The following is a 17,250-nucleotide window of genomic DNA, read 5'->3' as shown; positions in this document are numbered from 1 at the left end:
CCTGAAAGCTGCCTTTACTAATTCTAATATTAGCATAAATTTAGGTTAGACAATGGTTAGACGATCTAAAGATGATCCACGTTGCTTGAAGCTAGACACTCTTGTCTAATTTTAATACCACTAACTGATTGCCTTTTAGCAAAATTTTGGTGCAATTTTGGTGCAAATTAACACATTTAAGCCATGCCCTTGTCTAATAAAGTGCAAAGAATGTTTAAATCACATGCTAGGCAAAAAGGAATGCATGCACGTTTTTTAGCGCATACATTTACAGGGCTCTAAAGATGGGGCCGTGTGCCAGCTGTTTTACACAGCACACACCTGGTGGCAGAGTGGTGAATTGAAACCATTGCACCTGAGCGGTCTCCTGGGCACTGAACAGCTCCCCAGCTCCGAAATTTGTTTGGATGCTATGGCAGCCCTGGGCCTTCCTAAAGAGATTGTCTCACTAGGATATGTCACCAATGTCAAATAGGTGCTGGTCACACCTCTGGGACCTGCACCTATCTCTACAACAAAGCCCCTAAAGTCAACGAGAGTGCACCACACATGTCCTCTTGCTCTGCTATTTTCAGAACTCCCTCAGAAATGAATGGAGAGCGTGCTGCACACGTACGATGCACTCTAGTTCACGTTGGAAGCCCCATTCTAGAGATAGATGTAGGTCCCAGACGTGCGACCTATGTGGCATATCCTAGCAATATGCTGCCAATGTGTGACGTCACACAACCTCTTTAAGGCTGTGAGGCCTGTCATAGCTAAGTTCTTATCAATCTCTGCCGGTGGCAAAACTTTATTGGAGTCTGTGGGAGAAGCGATCAGACAATCATATGTTCAAGTCCCCTAGGGGGACAAAAAATTTGAAAATTTAAATAAAATAAAAATATACATAAATTCAAGTCATTCCCTTTTCCCAATTTTAAAAATAAACAATAAAAAAATACCACTTTCCAAAATACCCCTACTATTAAAATATAAAAGTATTTATCCCATACCTCCCACAAAAAATTGAATACAAATTATTCAAAAAGTCATACACCCCCCAAAATGGTATTAATAAAAACTACACATCACCCTGCAAAAAGAGCCCTTAGACATAAACATAAAACAGTTCCAAAAACATAAACATAAAAAAGTTATAGGGGTCAGAATACAGCCAATGTTTCCCCTAAGGCTACATTCACACAACAGTGAAAAAACGGCCATTAAAATTGGTCTTTGCCCGTCTGTTTTAAAGGCCTTATCCATTTTACATCCATTTTTAATGGCTGTTAAAAAAAAGATTACAAATGTATGATTTTTTTATATTTTTGTATATTAGTGCGCCCTAATATTAATAATGGCCCCTATAGTGCCCCCAGTGCGAATAATGGCCCCATAGTGTCACCCAGTATGAAGAATGCCCCCATTAGTGACCCCAAGATTATAAATGCCCGCGTTAGTGGCCCCCAGTATAATAAATACTCCCATTACCATTTGGAGACACCTATGCTTTAACAATGAAGGCATTACGCGAGGCAATCAAAGAAAAACAGTGGGAATTTGTCAGAAGGTGTGTTGCTGCTTCACGACAAGCCTCGCAAATCACAAACAGCTATCAGGGAATGCGGTTTAACCATCCACCCTAAGGTCCAGACCTGGCTCCCTGTGATTACTTTCTCATTCAGAACCTGAAGAAATTTCTGTGCGGGCAACGATTTCCTGATGATAAGGAATCTGCTCCACAAGTTTGCGGAATGGTTGCAGACCCATTCATTTCAACGGGGCTGCAAAAGATGCGGACAGCACACCGTCGGCACGGTCGTCTGAATGCGCTGCAGTCAAAGAAATGTTAAAAGGGTTCCTGCAAGAAGTCTCCTATTCTGAGGGCCTCCAAACACTGGAGGTGGAGTGAAATAAGTGTGATGAAGTCAAGGGGGATTACATTGAAAAGTAGTAAGATCAATTTTCTCACAATTTTTTTTTTCATATTCAGGTAGATAACTTATTGTTTACCCCTCGTAAGAGTGCAGATAATATGGTAAGTTGATGTCACCTGCAGTCCTATGTAACCCCACAGATAACACAATGATAACTCTCTGAGGGCAGATCTCTTGGCCTCTCCCGCAGTGGCGGATCCAGAGCCTGGTCTCGGGAGGGGCACTTTCAGATTATTTTCTGTCCGCCGCCACAAAACAATGGTGCTTATAGAACAGACTACACAGTGTAGGCTATATGTGTATAACAAACATATTCCACATGAACACTTACAGTCACTTGGCCCTTGGGGATCTCGGACGCCACTTCCACACTTTGGCCGGGGGCTCGGCGGAGCTGATGTGTTTTATCCTAATGAGAAAGATTTCATAATAAGTATTTGGAGAAGGGGCAGAGGGAGAGCAGAGCAGGGAGAGGCCGGTGCCGCTACTAGGGGGTCATACCATGGGGGAGTAATAAAGCCCACCATAATGCCCCCCCCCCCAGTAGTAATAATTCTCCTTATAATGTGACAGTGCAAAAAATACCCCCTTGTAATGCCCCCAGTTGAGCTAATGTCCCCATAGTGCCCCCATAATGTGCCAGTATAAAATACCCCTATATAGTGCCCCTAGTAAATGACCCCATAGTGCTCCACACCCTCCTTCCTCCTAGTGCCCCCCATAATGTACCAGTATAAAATGCTCCAGTAGATGCCCTCAGTGTCCCCCATAATTTGCAAGTATAAAATACCCCTTCTTAGTGCCCCCCGTAGATGACCCCATAGTACTCCTCTCCCCCCTTCCCCATAGTACCCACCATAATGTGTCCCAGTATAAAATTGTACTGTACAGAGAGCCCATATAAAATACCCCTTCTTTGTGGCCTCAGTAGATGCCCCTATAGTGCCCCCAATCATGTGCCAGTAATAATAGCCCCCCTGTGCCAGTAATAGCAGCCCCCCTGTGCCAGTAATAGCAGCCCCCAGTAATAACAGCCCCCCCTGTGCCAGTAATAATAGCCCCCCTGTGCCAGTAATAGCAGCCCCCCTGTGCCAGTAATAGCAGCCCCCAGTAATAACAGCCCCCCCTGTGCCAGTAATAACAGCCCCCAGTAATAAGAGCCCCTCTGTGCCAGTAATAACAGCCCCTCTGAGCCAGTAATAAGAGCCTCCAGTAATAACAGCCCCAGTAATAAGAGCCCCCCTTTGCCAGTAATAACAGCCCCCCTTTGCCAGTAATAACAGCCCCCTTTGCCAGTAATAGCTCCCTTTGCCAGTAATAGCCCCCCCTTTGCCAGTAATAGCCCCCCTTTGCCAGTAATAGCCCCCCTTTGCCAGTAATAGCCCCCCCTTTGCCAGTAATAGCCCCCCTTTGCCAGTAATAGCCCCCCCTGCCAGTAATAGCCCCCCCTTTGCCAGTAATAGCCCCCCTTTGCCAGTAATAGCCCCCCTTTGCCAGTAATAGCCCCCCCCTTTGCCAGTAATAGCCCCCCTTTGCCAGTAATAGCCCCCCTTTGCCAGTAATAGCCCCCCCTTTGCCAGTAATAGCCTCCCTTTGCCAGTAATAGCCCCCCTTTGCCAGTAATAGCCCCCCCTTTGCCAGTAATAGCCCCCCTTTGCCAGTAATAGCCCCCCTTTGCCAGTAATAGCCCCCCCTTTGCCAGTAATAGCCCCCCTTTGCCAGTAATAGCCCCCCCTTTGCCAGTAATAGCCCCCCTTTGCCAGTAATAACCGCCCCCAGGTGCCAGTAAAAGTATTGTATATAATGGAAAAAAAAAACACACACATACTTACCTCCATGTCAGCGATGCGATGCAGGCCTCTTCTGGCCTGTGTCCCACGCTGTATGGCTCAGGCAGCGCGATGACGTCATCGCGCCGCCTGCGCCGGCCTCTGATAGGCTGCAGGCACTAGGCCGGCAGCCTATCAGAGGAAGGGAAAGGGACACGCCTCTCCCTTCCCTGCCGCAGCACAGGCAGGCATCTGTATCGCTGTCCTAAGGACGGCGATACAGATGCCTGGAGATGAGCGCTTTCACAATGGAAGCGCTCATCTCCCTGTGCCCAGCCGCCGCCCGCCGCCAGCTCGGGGGGGGGGGGGCAATTGCCCCGTTGCCACCCCCCCCCTGGATCCGCCACTGCTCTCCCGTGGGAGAAGTCTGGGACCTGGCCTGTGGTCTGAAGGAGTGTGCCTACAGAGGCCCTGGTCAGAGGCACAATGAAAGCTGGGCTGCTGCGCAGCTTAAATGGTACAGAGGTTACGGCCACCACTGCAATGCAAATACGCGGTGGCTGGGACAGGAGCTGCTGCGCATGTGCGCAGGGTCCCAACCACCGGAGAGGCTGGAAATTTTTCCTATAGTGTGCAAGCACGACTGCAAATGCTGGCCTGCAGGGTGGTTGTAACCTCTGGATACGAGCAATGTATAATGTGATGGAAAAATGAATCCAGCCAGCAAAGGAGGCAATATGGACAATCACAATACATTAGTAAGTGCCTTGTATTAAAGGGGGTTGTCCGAGTTTTTTTTTTGTTCTTTGTATGTTTCTAACTAGGCAAATGAAAGGACTTTACAATTCACTCACTTTATCTCCAGTTGCTGCTTTCTCAGATTTCACTGAGGGTCACGTGACCTGTAATGTCAGCCTGAAAGAGCAGAGTGTCTGTACACATCACTGTGCTGGCCACACCCCCTTCACTGCCGTCTGTTGCTGTCTGCTCTCTCCCTGGATTCTTAACCCCTTCAGCTGCATAGACTGGAGGCTTTACTGAGTAGCTGCAGGCAGTGAGGAGACAAATGCTGGGCACAGGAGCTCACAGACTAGAGGAGTTCTGCACAAGAACAGGTAGAGGGACAATCCTGTGTGTATCAGCAGTGTCATTGTACAGCTGGGACTTGTAGTCCTACACATACAACATGCTGGGGAGTCTCCCAGCAGGCAGACATGTCACTCAGGGCAGTACTTGTATTCACTCCCTTAGCAGGTTCATTATACAGCTGGGACTTGTAGTCCTACACATACAACATGCTGCTGAGTCTCCCAGCAGGCAGACATGTCACTCAGGGCAGACTTATTCACTCCCTTAGCAGTGCAGGGGGAGGTGCAGAGATTGTTGTTATTGCAGGTAAACAAAGGGCCAGAAGAGAACTAGGAAAATGAGGAAATATATCTATTTTTTACCTAAAACTTTCTTAGCTCGGTTATATATTGCTGCCCATCAGATTTACAGTTCTATATATTTTTTTTTTTCATAATTCGGACAACCCCTTTAACTTTCTCTACATAATAAATGTCACTTGCTGAAATGAGAAAACCCCTTTAACATGTAATTTTTAGCTCATAAGGAAAACCAAAACCTATAAAACTATGTCGGAATTGCATTATTTTCCCAGCTTTCCACTACATTGTACGCAATACTAAATGGTGACATTAGAGAGAACAACTTGTCGTGCGAAAAACAAGCCCTCATACGGCTATGTTAATGGAAAATTAAAAAGTTATGACTCTAGGAAGGCAGGGAGTCAAACATGAACAGAAAAGGAAGGGTATAAACGCTTTGTGTCTGAGCTGCAGGCAGTATGAGCAGGAGGAGCTGAGCAGATTGATACATGGTTTTATGGGAAAAGATTCAGTAAAACTTGTATTTTATACATTAAAATTCCTGCTCATTCTGGGATTTGAAGTCAAGGTCCTATCAGTGATTCACAGCCTGCCCTCTATGACTGTGTATACAGAGAGAGCTGTCAATCACTGATAGGACCGCCTCCTGGACTTCAAAGCTCAGAATTAGCAGGAATTTAAATCAATGAAATAAAAGTTTTACAGAATCTTTTCCCACAAAACTATATATCAAACTGCTCAGTTAATCCTTCTCTATAATATCCTGCCTGCAGATTATTTTGCATTTTCATGGTGACAGGTTGTCTTAAAGGGGTTATCCAGGTATTGATAATGGTGACCTATCCTCAGGATGGGTCACCTTTATCAAATCAGCAGGGGTCCCAGTCCTGGCATCCCCCACCAATCAGCTGTTACAGGGAGCCGCCACACTCTCCACATTCACTTCAATGCGGCTGCGCAGCAACTAGGCCATGTGACCGATGTATGGTGACATCACATGGCCGGAGCGCCGGCCTCTTCTAACAGGTGTTTGGATGTCGGACCCCTGCCGATCTGATATTAATGTGACCTATCCTGAGTATAGGTCATAATTTTTTCCATATAACCCCTTTAAATTTTTTTTAAAGTTGATTGTTTAGTGACCGAATAAGTAACTAAGAGAAAGTCTCAGTGACCCCAGTCAGATATGACAGATCTTCTCCTTGTTGCTTCTCTATATTCTTGTCAGTAGAGCACCCTATTGTAGTATTTGGTGCTAAGTAGAGATGAGCGAATTTCTCAAAAATTCGATTTGGCAGGTTCGGCAAATTTTCCAAAAAGATTAGATTCGATCCGGATTTATTTGCGGTGAATCACGTTAAAAAACTGCTTTTTCCTGGCTGCAGAGAGCCTGTATAGTGGTGTAGAACACTGTGCCTTGCAGTAACACGCATAGTGAGTCTGCTGTTGTAGTGAAACAATACTGTGAGTCAGTATGACATGTAGATGACAGGCGTCGCTCTTAGAATCACTGCACACTTTACTTATTTGGGCAGTTAGGGGGCCACATAGATGTCTACAGAACCTGTTCTATTAAACGCTTATACAAGTAGAGCCCCCCTGACAGAGTGGAGAGGGTGTCAGCAGTAAGTTTGTGTTGACATCACTGATTATTTTGCCCTTCCTCGGATCCGTCAGAACAATAACCCCCCAAAAAACAGATCCTGTCTGTTGAGCATCCACCTTCACTCGGTCAGCATTTGGTCAGTAATCCATCAGTATTGCTAAAGCCCAAAAAAAACAGTAGTGGATCCAAAACAGAGATGACGCGTGAATGGGATATTTGCATATCTTCTGTGTTTTGTACCCACTCCTGCTTTTGGCTACCAAATCATAAGCCAATTCTGATGGGACCATACAGGCCTTACAGCTGCTACACAGACAGGATCCGTTGTGCGTCTCATTTTTCCTTCCTTCGGACAGATCATAAGTAGGGTCAAATAAATGATAATATCAACCAGGCCCAAAAGGCAAAATTGTGGCCCAGTCATGGAGTGGGGAGGGTGGGAGAACAGCTTGAGAAGTCCACAGAGTTGCCCAATGACATAGTGTTGAGGTAGCAGCAGCATGAGGAGACCACAGAGTGTCCATTTACATAGTGTTGAGTGAGGTGGCAGCAGCATGAGGAAGCCACACAGTGGCCGAGTGACATAGTGTTGAGCTAGCAGCAGCATGGGTAGGCCACTGAGTGGGCCAATGACATAGTGTTGATTTAGCAGCAGCATGAGGAGACCACAGAGTGGCAAGGTAACATAGTGTGGAGGTGGCAGCAGTAGCAGCATGAGGAGGCCACAGAGTGGCCCAGTGACATAGTGTTGAGTTAGCAGCATCATGAGGAGGCCACAAACTGGCAAGGTGACATAGTGTGGAGGTGGCAGCTGCAACAGCATGAGGAGGCCACAGACTGGCAAGGTGACATAGTGTGGAGGTGGCAGCAGCAGCAGCCTGAGGAGGCCACAGAGTGGTCCAGTGACATAGTGTTGAGTTAGCAGCAGCAGCATGACGAGACCACAGTGTTGAGGTGGCAGCGCATGAGGAAGCCACAGAGTGACCCAGTGACATAGTGTTGAGTTAGCAGCAGCATGAGGAGGCCACAGACTGGTAAGGTGACATAGTGTCGAGAGCACAGCAGCAGCATGAGGAGGCCACAGAGTGGCCCAGTGACATAGTGTTGAGTTAGCAGCAGAATGAGTAGACCACATAGTGGTAAGGTGACATAGTGTGGAGATGGCAGCAGCAGCATGAGGAGGCCATAGATTGGCAAGGTGACATAGTGTGGAGGTGGCAGCAGCAGCATGAGGAGGCGACAGATTAGCAAGGTGACATAGTGTGGAGGTGGCAGCAGCATGAGGAGACCACATAATGGCACAATGACAGAGTGTGGAGGTGGCAGCAGCAGCATGAGGAGGCCACAGACTTGCAAGGTGACATAGTGTGGAGGTGGCAGCAGCAGCATGAGGAGGCCACAGAGTGGCCTAGTGACATAGTGTGGAGGTGACAGCAGCAGCATGAGGAGACCTGAGTGGTGAGGTGGCAGCAGCATCAGGAGACCACAGAGTGACCCATTGACAGAGTAGGGAGGTGAGTGGCAATAACAGTACCTACTGACAATGGTGGGTGAAAGAAGGAGCACTTGGCATCAGATGTGTGGCATCAGGCGGGTGGCAGCATCAGAATAGTAGCTGAGGCAGGTAGCTAGAAGAAACCGGTCTCTTGTCAAGGTTTGGGTGAGGCAGCATGGATGATCTAATCTGATGCATCAGGCGCTAGTGGGTGGAAATCCTGGCTGATCCACGAGATTCATCTTGACAAAGGTCAGTCTCTCCACATTTTGGGTGGACAGGCGAGTTCTCCTTGGGTTAACTATGGCCCCCTCCGCACTAAACACCCGCTGCTACTACTACTGGCCGGGCAGGACAGCTTTTCCAGCACAAACTCGTCCAGTTGCGGCCACAAATCCAGTTTGGCTGCCCAGTAGTCCAGCGGATCTTCAATGTGGGGTGGCAGGGTGCTGTCCAAGTATGCCACCACCTGCTGGGTTAGGTTCTGCTCCATATCTAGCTGCTGCTGCTGGTGAGTAGTTTCTTCACTAGGTGGGTGAAGAAAGCTGCTCATCTGCGACCCAAGACTCAAGTGGCTGCCGATGGAGCTGGTACTGCTCCTACCCCCCGACTTCACCACAGCAGCCATGGTAGTGGAATGTGAGCGCAGAGGCCCCCCGGTCAGACCTGCGAGAGGATGTAAGATGGCGCAGATAGGCAGTGGCCAACTGACTACATAGGATGTCTCTATAGTAGTTCAGTTTGTCCTCCCTCTCAGCGGGTGTAAAAAAGGCCCCATTTTGGCCTTTTAACATGGTGGAGAGACAGTAGTTATCCCTCTGCCGAAATGTGACAATTTGGCTGTCACTACGCAAGCAACTGAGCATGCATCAGGCCATTTGCGCAAGTGACTCAGAGGGACTCCCTGCCTCCATCTCCACTGCATACTGCCACGGTGTGTCTGGGTCCTCTGCCTCCTCTTCCTCATCTCCCTCTTGCTCCTCCGGCTGCTACTGCTCCTCCTTTCCTCTCACCTGTGTAGAAAAACCACCCATTTCGCTATACATTGCATGTGCTCCAATGTCCTCCTCCTCCTTCTCCAGTTCAGCCCCCACAGGGCTTATGTGGCCATGAGATGTAGACGCCACGTCTCCAGTCCCCTGACCAGCCAGATTTACCAGCATCTTTTCCAGGACATGAATCAGTGGAATGGCATTGTTCATCCTGTAGCCAAATAAAGTGGCCTCTTCAAAGGGCACAAGCAAACGCCAGGTGTCACGCATGAGCTGCCACTGGCTAACATCGAAGTTACACAGGGGAGTACCTCTGTCCACCTTTATCATTAAGAAATTGTTTATGGCCTTTCTCTGTTCGTATAGTCGGTCCAACATATGGAGGGTGGAATTCCAACGGGTGGAAACGTCACATATCAGCCTATGTTGGGGGATGCCGTTCTGCCACTGCAGCTCAAGGAGGGTGTGCTTTGTGGTGTATGAATGGCGGAAGTACATGCAAAGTTTCGTGGCCAGTTTTAGGATGTCTTGCAGATGGGTGGAAGACTTCAGGAAACGCTTGACAACCATATTGAACATGTGCGCCATGCAGGGCGCATGGCTCAGCCCTCCTTGACGAAGCGCCGACACCATGTTCTTCCCATTGTCGGTCACTATGGTTCAGATTTTGAGTTGTCACGGAGAAAGCCAGGATTCGATTTCTTGATGAAGGATGAGGAGCAGTTCCTCCCCTGTGTGACTCAGTTCGGCCAGGCAAACTAGGTGCAGAACAGCGTGACACCGCCATGCCCTGCACATGTGGTATGCTGGTGGGGCACTGTGAATTGTCCCTGCACTGGAGGCTGAGGACACAGTGGGGGTTGAGGAGGCAGAGGCAGACATTGTCGCAGGACCAACGGCGTGAGAAGGTGGAGGCGGAAGCGGCGTCACTTGGCCAAGTTGCTGGTTTCGCTGGGCAGGAACCACATTTACCCAGTGGGCCGTAAATTACATATATTGTCCTTGACTGTAGTTACAGCTCCACATGTCAGCGCTGCCCTGCACTTTGGCAGACACCTACAGGCTCAAGGACTGGCCCACCTTCTGTTCTACATATTTGTGCAGGGCTGGTACTGCCTTTTTGGCAAAGAAATGACGGCTTGGGACTCTCCACCTTCGGCTCGGCACAAGCCATCAGTTCTCTGAAAGGTGCATAGTCCACCACTTGGAAAGGGAGGGACTGCAGCACCAGCAACTTGGCTAGGAGCACGTTCAGCTTCTGCGCCGTTGGATAAGTGCACGCATACTGTTGTCTCTTGGCAATCGCTTCGGTGATCGATTGCTGATGGAATGACTGACGAGGAGTAGGAGGGCAAGGAGCAGGAGCATTAGGACCGGTAGATGATGGGAAGGACAGACAGCTCCATTCAGCTGAGGTGGTGTAGCCTTGACTGCTTAAACTCAGGTGCGTGCCGCTGGGTGATGTAGCGGTTGCTGCAGCATTTTGGACCACCACATTGGAGCCGCAGTTCTCCCAGGCCACTTTATGGTGACGCTGCATATGTTGACGCAGGGCCATGGTGCAAACATTGGCACCCTGCCCACGCTTCACCTTCTGACCACAGATTCGGCAAATGGCCATGTTTACCTCCTCCGACGGCTTAACAAAAAACTGTCACTCTGCCGGGTAGGTGATTTTACCCCAAACACTCTGCACTGAGTAACTGCACCACTGCTTTTTGGGCAGATAGGCTTCTGCGAAGTTGTTGGTCTACCCCGGGCATGTTTGGCTCCTGACCTCCCACTGCTGCCACCCTGCTGACTCCCGGCCACTCTACCGACTTGCTGGCTCCACCGCTGCCTCACACGCAAGTTGCCACCCTCTTCTCCCGATGATGATGAAGCCCCTTTGTCACCCGGTTCCCAATTGCGATCGGCTACATCATTATCGAGTACTGTCTGCACGTCACTGATGTCCTCCTCAACGGTCTCTGAGCCAGGAGCCTGACCTCTCGCAACACCAGCTCCCATGCCACTCTCCTCATCACTACTTGCCTGCTTATCGGAGTAATCGGAGGATGTCTCCTCCACATCGTGGCTGGCCAGTAGCTGCTGTCTGTACTCTAGTAGCTTGTCCTCGCTGTATAGTGGGGCTGAACCCACAACATATACAGTCAGGTCCATAAATATTGGGACATTAACACAATTCTAACATTTTTGGCTCTATACACCACCACAATGGATTTGAAATGAAATGAACAAGATGTGCTTTAACTGCAGACTGTCAGCTTTATTTGGGGGTATTTACATCAAAATCAGATGAACGGTGTAGGAATTACAACAGTTTGCATATGTGCCTCCCACTTGTTAAGGGACCAAAACTAATGGGACAATCGGCTTCTCAGCTGTTCCATGGCCAGGTGTGTGTTATTCCCTCATTATTCCAATTACAATGAGCAGATAAAAGAGCCAGAGTTTATTTCAATTTTGCTATTTGCATTTGGAATCTGTTGCTGTCAACTCTCAAAATGAGATCCAAAGACCTGTCACTATCACTGTCACCATCATTAGGCTGAAAGAAAAAAAAATAAAAAAAAAAAACCATCAGAGAGATATCAAAAACATTAGGCGTGGCCAAAACAACTGTTTGGAACATTCTTAAAAAGAAGGAATGCACCGGTGAGCTCAGCAACACCAAAAGACCCGGAAGACCACGGAAAACAACTGTGGTGGATGACCGAAGAAATCTTTCCCTGGTGAAGAAAACACCCTTCACAACAGTTGGCCAGATCAAGAACACTCTCCAGGAGGTAGGTGTATGTGTGTCAAAGTCAAAAATCAAGAGAAGACTTCACCAGAGTGAATACAGAGGGTTCACCACAAGATGTAAACCATTGGTGAGCCTCACAAACAGGAATGCCAGATTAGAGTTTGCCAAACGACATCTAAAAAAGCCTTCACAATTCTGGAGCAACATCCTATGGACAGATGAGACCAAGATCAACTCGTACCAGAGTGATGGGAAGAGAAGAGTATGGAGAAGGAAAGGAACTGCTCATGATCCTAAGCATACCACCTCATTAGTGAAGCATGGTGATGGTAGTGTCATGGCGTGGGCATGTATGGCTGCCAATGGAACTGGTTCTCTTGTATTTATTGATGATGTGACTGCTGACAAAAGCAGCAGGATGAATTCTGAAGTGTTTCGGGCAATATTATCTGCTCATATTCAGCCAAAAGCTTCAGAACTCATTGGACGGCGCTTCACAGTGCAGATGGACAATGACCCAAAGCATGCTGCAAAAGCAACCAAAGAGTTTTTTAAGGGAAAGAAGTAGAATGTTATGCAATGGCCAAGTCAATCACCTGACCTCAATCCGATTGAGCATGCATTTCACTTGCTGAAGACAAAACTGAAGGGAAAATGCCCTTAGAACAAGCAGGAACTGAAGACAGTTGCAGTAGATGCCTGGCAGAGCATCACCAGGGATGAAACCCAGCGTCTGGTGATGTCTATGCGTTCCAGACTTCAGGCTGTAATTGACTGCAAAGGATTTGCAACCAAGTATTAAAAAGTGAAAGTTTGATTTATGAGTATTATTCTATCCCATTACTTTTGGTCCTTAAACAAGTGGGAGGCACATATGCAAACTTGTTGTAATTCCTACACCGGTCACCTGATTTGGATGTAAATTCCCTCAAATTAAAGCTGACAGTCTGCAGTTAAAGCACATCTTGTTCATTTCATTTCAAATCCATTGTGGTGGTGTATAGAGCCAAAAATGTTAGAATTGTGTCGATGTCCTAATATTTATGGACCTGACTGTAATACTTCTTTGGCTGAGGGAACAGAAAAGTACATAGGCAGGTTAAGGACAGGTGAGGGCACAGGGCCTGCTCCCAGGCCATGCCAACTAAGGGTTGTGTCTGATGAACCCACCGACTATTGGCTGGGGGTGTCTGATGTCACTTGGGACGAAGTGGATGACCGAGTCAACCATTCAAGAACCGCTAGGTTGCTGGTCAAGACACGACTGCTAGATGACACCGGGAGCTCAGGCCTCTCAAAGTGACCCCTGCTGCCATGCCCCTTACTCTGCTGTGACCTGTGCCAGAAACATTTAGGCCTCTGCCACTCCTTTGTGCAGGGCCTGGCACTTCTCTGTCTGACATATTGTTAGATCAAATAAATAAAAAAAAAAGGAAATTAATACATGCCAAAAAAGGCTGTCATTTTCTCACTTCAGCACACAATGCCTAATTAAGCCCCACTAATACTCGCCAAAAAAGGCTTTAGAACATATATATATATAACTGCACCGTTGAACGGAAAATAATACTATTTGTTTTTCACTAATACAAACCAAAAAAGGCTAGAATTTTCTCACTTCACCACATAACGGCTAATAAGCCCTTCACTAATACACCACAAAAAAAGGCTTTAAAACATATAACTGCACCGCTGAAAGGAAAATAATACTTTTTGTTTTGCGCTAATACACGCCAAAAAAGGCTGTAATTTTCTCACTTCACCACACAACGGCTAATAAGCCCCCTTTTTTTTTTTTTGCACTAATACACCCCAAAAAAGGCGTTAGAACATGTAACTGCATTGCACAAGAGCTAATAAGACAGACAAATATTTCCTAGTAATCCACCCTGTTAATGGCTGTATCACACAGCACTTGCACCCCAATAACAAGCAAGGTTTGCTAGAATTACAGAGGTATCATCTATTGCAAACCTAAAAGCAGTATACTTGTAATTTGGATGCCCAGTCAGTGCAGCAAGCTGTAATAGGATTTTTCCTATTACCCAGGCTGTAACCTTCCTTATTGAACCCTGTTCTGCTTTAATACTGTGTAATAATTCCTCCATATCCTTTCCCTACACTTCTAATGATCTTTCCCTGAACTTCTATTCAGCAAAATAAAACATTTTAAGTCTTTCCTAACACTTTCCCTAGTGCCTGCTAATGTCTCTCCCTGCACTAAGTACACTGGAAAATGGCTGAATCCAAGATGGCTGAGGCTATTTACAGGGCCCGCTGGCTGCTGATTGGCTGCATGCATGGCATTGTGGGTGATCCCTCGTTCCCAGAGTTCTTTGCTCCATGTCCTAACAGCAGCCATTTTAGGAAAAAATACGATTCGTTACCACGAAGCGTCAGGGAATTCGTATTCTCTCATCTTTAGTGCTGAGCTAGAAATATGCTCTCTTCATCCTGATACTCTTGAAAAATACATCACGCAGCAGAGGGCGCCAATGAGCTCATGAAAACCTAAAATTATAATGAGAGTAAAATTCACAGGAAAAGTATTTAGCAAAGTCTATTTAATAATTTCTGGTCGGGATACCTTTTTCATCAGTCATTCCCATGATTCCATGAGATCATAAAAGACCACTGGTGAACATTCACTCTTTACAATAATTTTTTACTTTGCATTTTTCTACTGCAACTGGGACTTCCATAGGAGCACCGGTTATAGGTGGAAACAGCCCCCCAGTAGTGAGTTTAGTCCCTGACAGAGCTGATTTGTATATACCAAGACCCATCAGCTCTGCCATACCGATGTGGATTCACCAATCACATAAATGCTGAGTGCTGTATAAGCTGCAGGGAGTCCACTTCTGTCTTCTCCTTGGCTTTCTCTGACCTGGCCTGTTCCTGCTAGATTGCAGAAGCTTTAAACCTGCGCCATACATTAATATAAAACTGGGAGAACCCCTTTAAGGTTTTTTTTCTATTAATATTCCTTGTTGAGTTATTGTGGTTTGTTAGTTTGGCATTGGTTGGACAATGACTTCTCCAGACCCTTGTTGGCCTGTCAGAGGTGTTGGGAGACCCCCACTCAACGTTAAACTTAATTGATTGATAACCTGTCCTCAGGATAGGTCATCGATATCTCATTGGTGGAAGTTCGACTCCCAGCAACCCATCCCCCACCAGCTATTGGAAGGGCCTACAGTGGTCAGGTGATCATTGTATCCTCTTCCTTAACCTCTCACACCACATCCATTGGTCACTTGGTCTTTCTGCAGCCCAGTGCCATTCAAGCCTCTTTAAACAGTTGATCGTGGGGGTGCCGGGTGTCAGACTCCCATTGATCACATACTGATGATCTATCCTGAGAATAAGTCATCAGTATTAAAAACTTGGACAACCCTTTAAGCAAATACTCTATATGTATGGGAGTAGCGTATTGGAATGATAAAGTACCCTCACGTGAACATACTGTAGCTTGCATTTTACCTCTATATTTTGCTCTTTTTGGAGCACCAGGTCAAGTGTTCGTTTTTACCTCAAATATATCGAGGGGCGGATTGGCCATAGATTTTACAGGGAAATATCCTAGTGGGCCAATGCCCAGGGGGCCGTCTGGGCTCTCATCATGGCCGGCTAGTGGAAGTTTTTGGGGATGTGCTGCTGGCAGCAGTATGTTGTGATGGACTATGGTATTTGGCTCTGTTGGGGTGGTATAATGCGCCACAATATGGTATTGCTGGCCCCGCCTACTTGTGTTGGCCCTGCCTTCCATGAATTTGGACCCTACCACAAAAGGAGGCCACTTTTAGTATTTTTTCCAGGGCCACTTTAAGTTCCCAATCCACCCCTGAATATATCAAGTATTTTATTCTGTTATTTATGCGTGTACATACAGGTGAAACTCGAAAAATCTGGATATTGTGCGAAAGTCCGTTTATTTCAGTAATGCAAATTAAAAGGAATCACATTAATGCAGCTTAAAATTAGAATTTTGTGAAAAGGTTCAATATTCTAGGCTCAAAGTGTCACACTCTAGTCAGCTAATTAATCCATACCCCCTGAGCAAAGGGGACCTCAAAATTGGGACTTTGGGGTTTCATAAGCTGCAAGCCATAATCATACAAATTATAACAAATAAAGGCTTGAAATATCTCGCTTTGCATGTGATGAGTTTATCTCATATGTTAGTTTCACCTTTTAAGTTGGATTACTGAAATAAATAAGCTTTGCATGATATTCAAATTTTTCGAGTTTCACCTGTATGTGCAGCAGATAATAATATGTACATAAGTAATGCAGACATATCAGTTTTACTTATGTCAGTACTGTACCGTATTCTTTTGATCAGCAATTGGCACCAAGTCTTCTTGTGTCATATTCTGTAAGCAATTACAATGCACGTGGGTATGACATCATATTTCCTCATTATTTCACCAGGGAAGGGAAACGGCTTTGAAAATACTAGCGTAAACCATTACACAGGCCAGTTGTAGAGTGTAGGAGAAGACTCTCCGGGATATTTATTGTTGTCTTACAATTACACTGCTGAAGTCGCTCAATGTCACTTGCTTGTTATCCACGTGCCACCTAGCTCACATGAGATTTTGTAATTGTGTAGCACGGCTTGCCTTCTGGTCTGAAATCTCTCGGTGACATTATGATGACTGGTGCATTATGTACTTTTTCAGAAGGAATTATCAGTCCAGTTACGCTTTGTTCTGAGTAAAGGAGTTTTGAGGGTGGAAGTCACTTGATGAATACAGATGATGCATCTAACTGGGGTATGCCAAGAATGACGCCAATTTAATAGAATACCATTGTTATTGATGAACAATTATATGATTTTTTTAAATTATTTATCCCTTTCAGTCAACACAAACATTTCTGAACTTGCCATGCATGATGAAACATGTTTAGCCCATTATAACCTATGAGTCAATTATTGGGCATTTCCAAAACAGCTGGTCTTGACGGGTGTTCCCGTTATGTAGTGGTTAGTATCTACCAAAAGTGGTCTAAGAAAGCTCAAACAGTGAACTGGCAACAGGATCATGGGCACCAAAAGCTTATTGATTTGAGTGCGGAGTGAAGACCCACCACTCCAACAGTTTCTTAGTCCACCACCATCTTTGAGGTCACCATATCCCTGCTGTCGCATGGGTGTAGCTACTAAATATAACAGACATGGCACTGGTATAGAGCCCATTTCCACTGAGACTAGCTAATGATGACTATAGACGATGGAGGGGGTTGGGAAATTGAATGTCAGCCCATGCTAAATTTGATTATGGTGCCCCATTGTTACCCCATCATCCCTTCCTTGCATCATTAG

The sequence above is a fragment of the Bufo gargarizans genome, chromosome 6 (genome assembly GCF_014858855.1).
Source record: "Bufo gargarizans isolate SCDJY-AF-19 chromosome 6, ASM1485885v1, whole genome shotgun sequence".
NCBI lineage: Eukaryota > Metazoa > Chordata > Amphibia > Anura > Bufonidae > Bufo > Bufo gargarizans.
The sequence above is the reverse complement of the archived record's forward strand: the minus strand, read 5'-3'. Positions refer to the sequence as shown.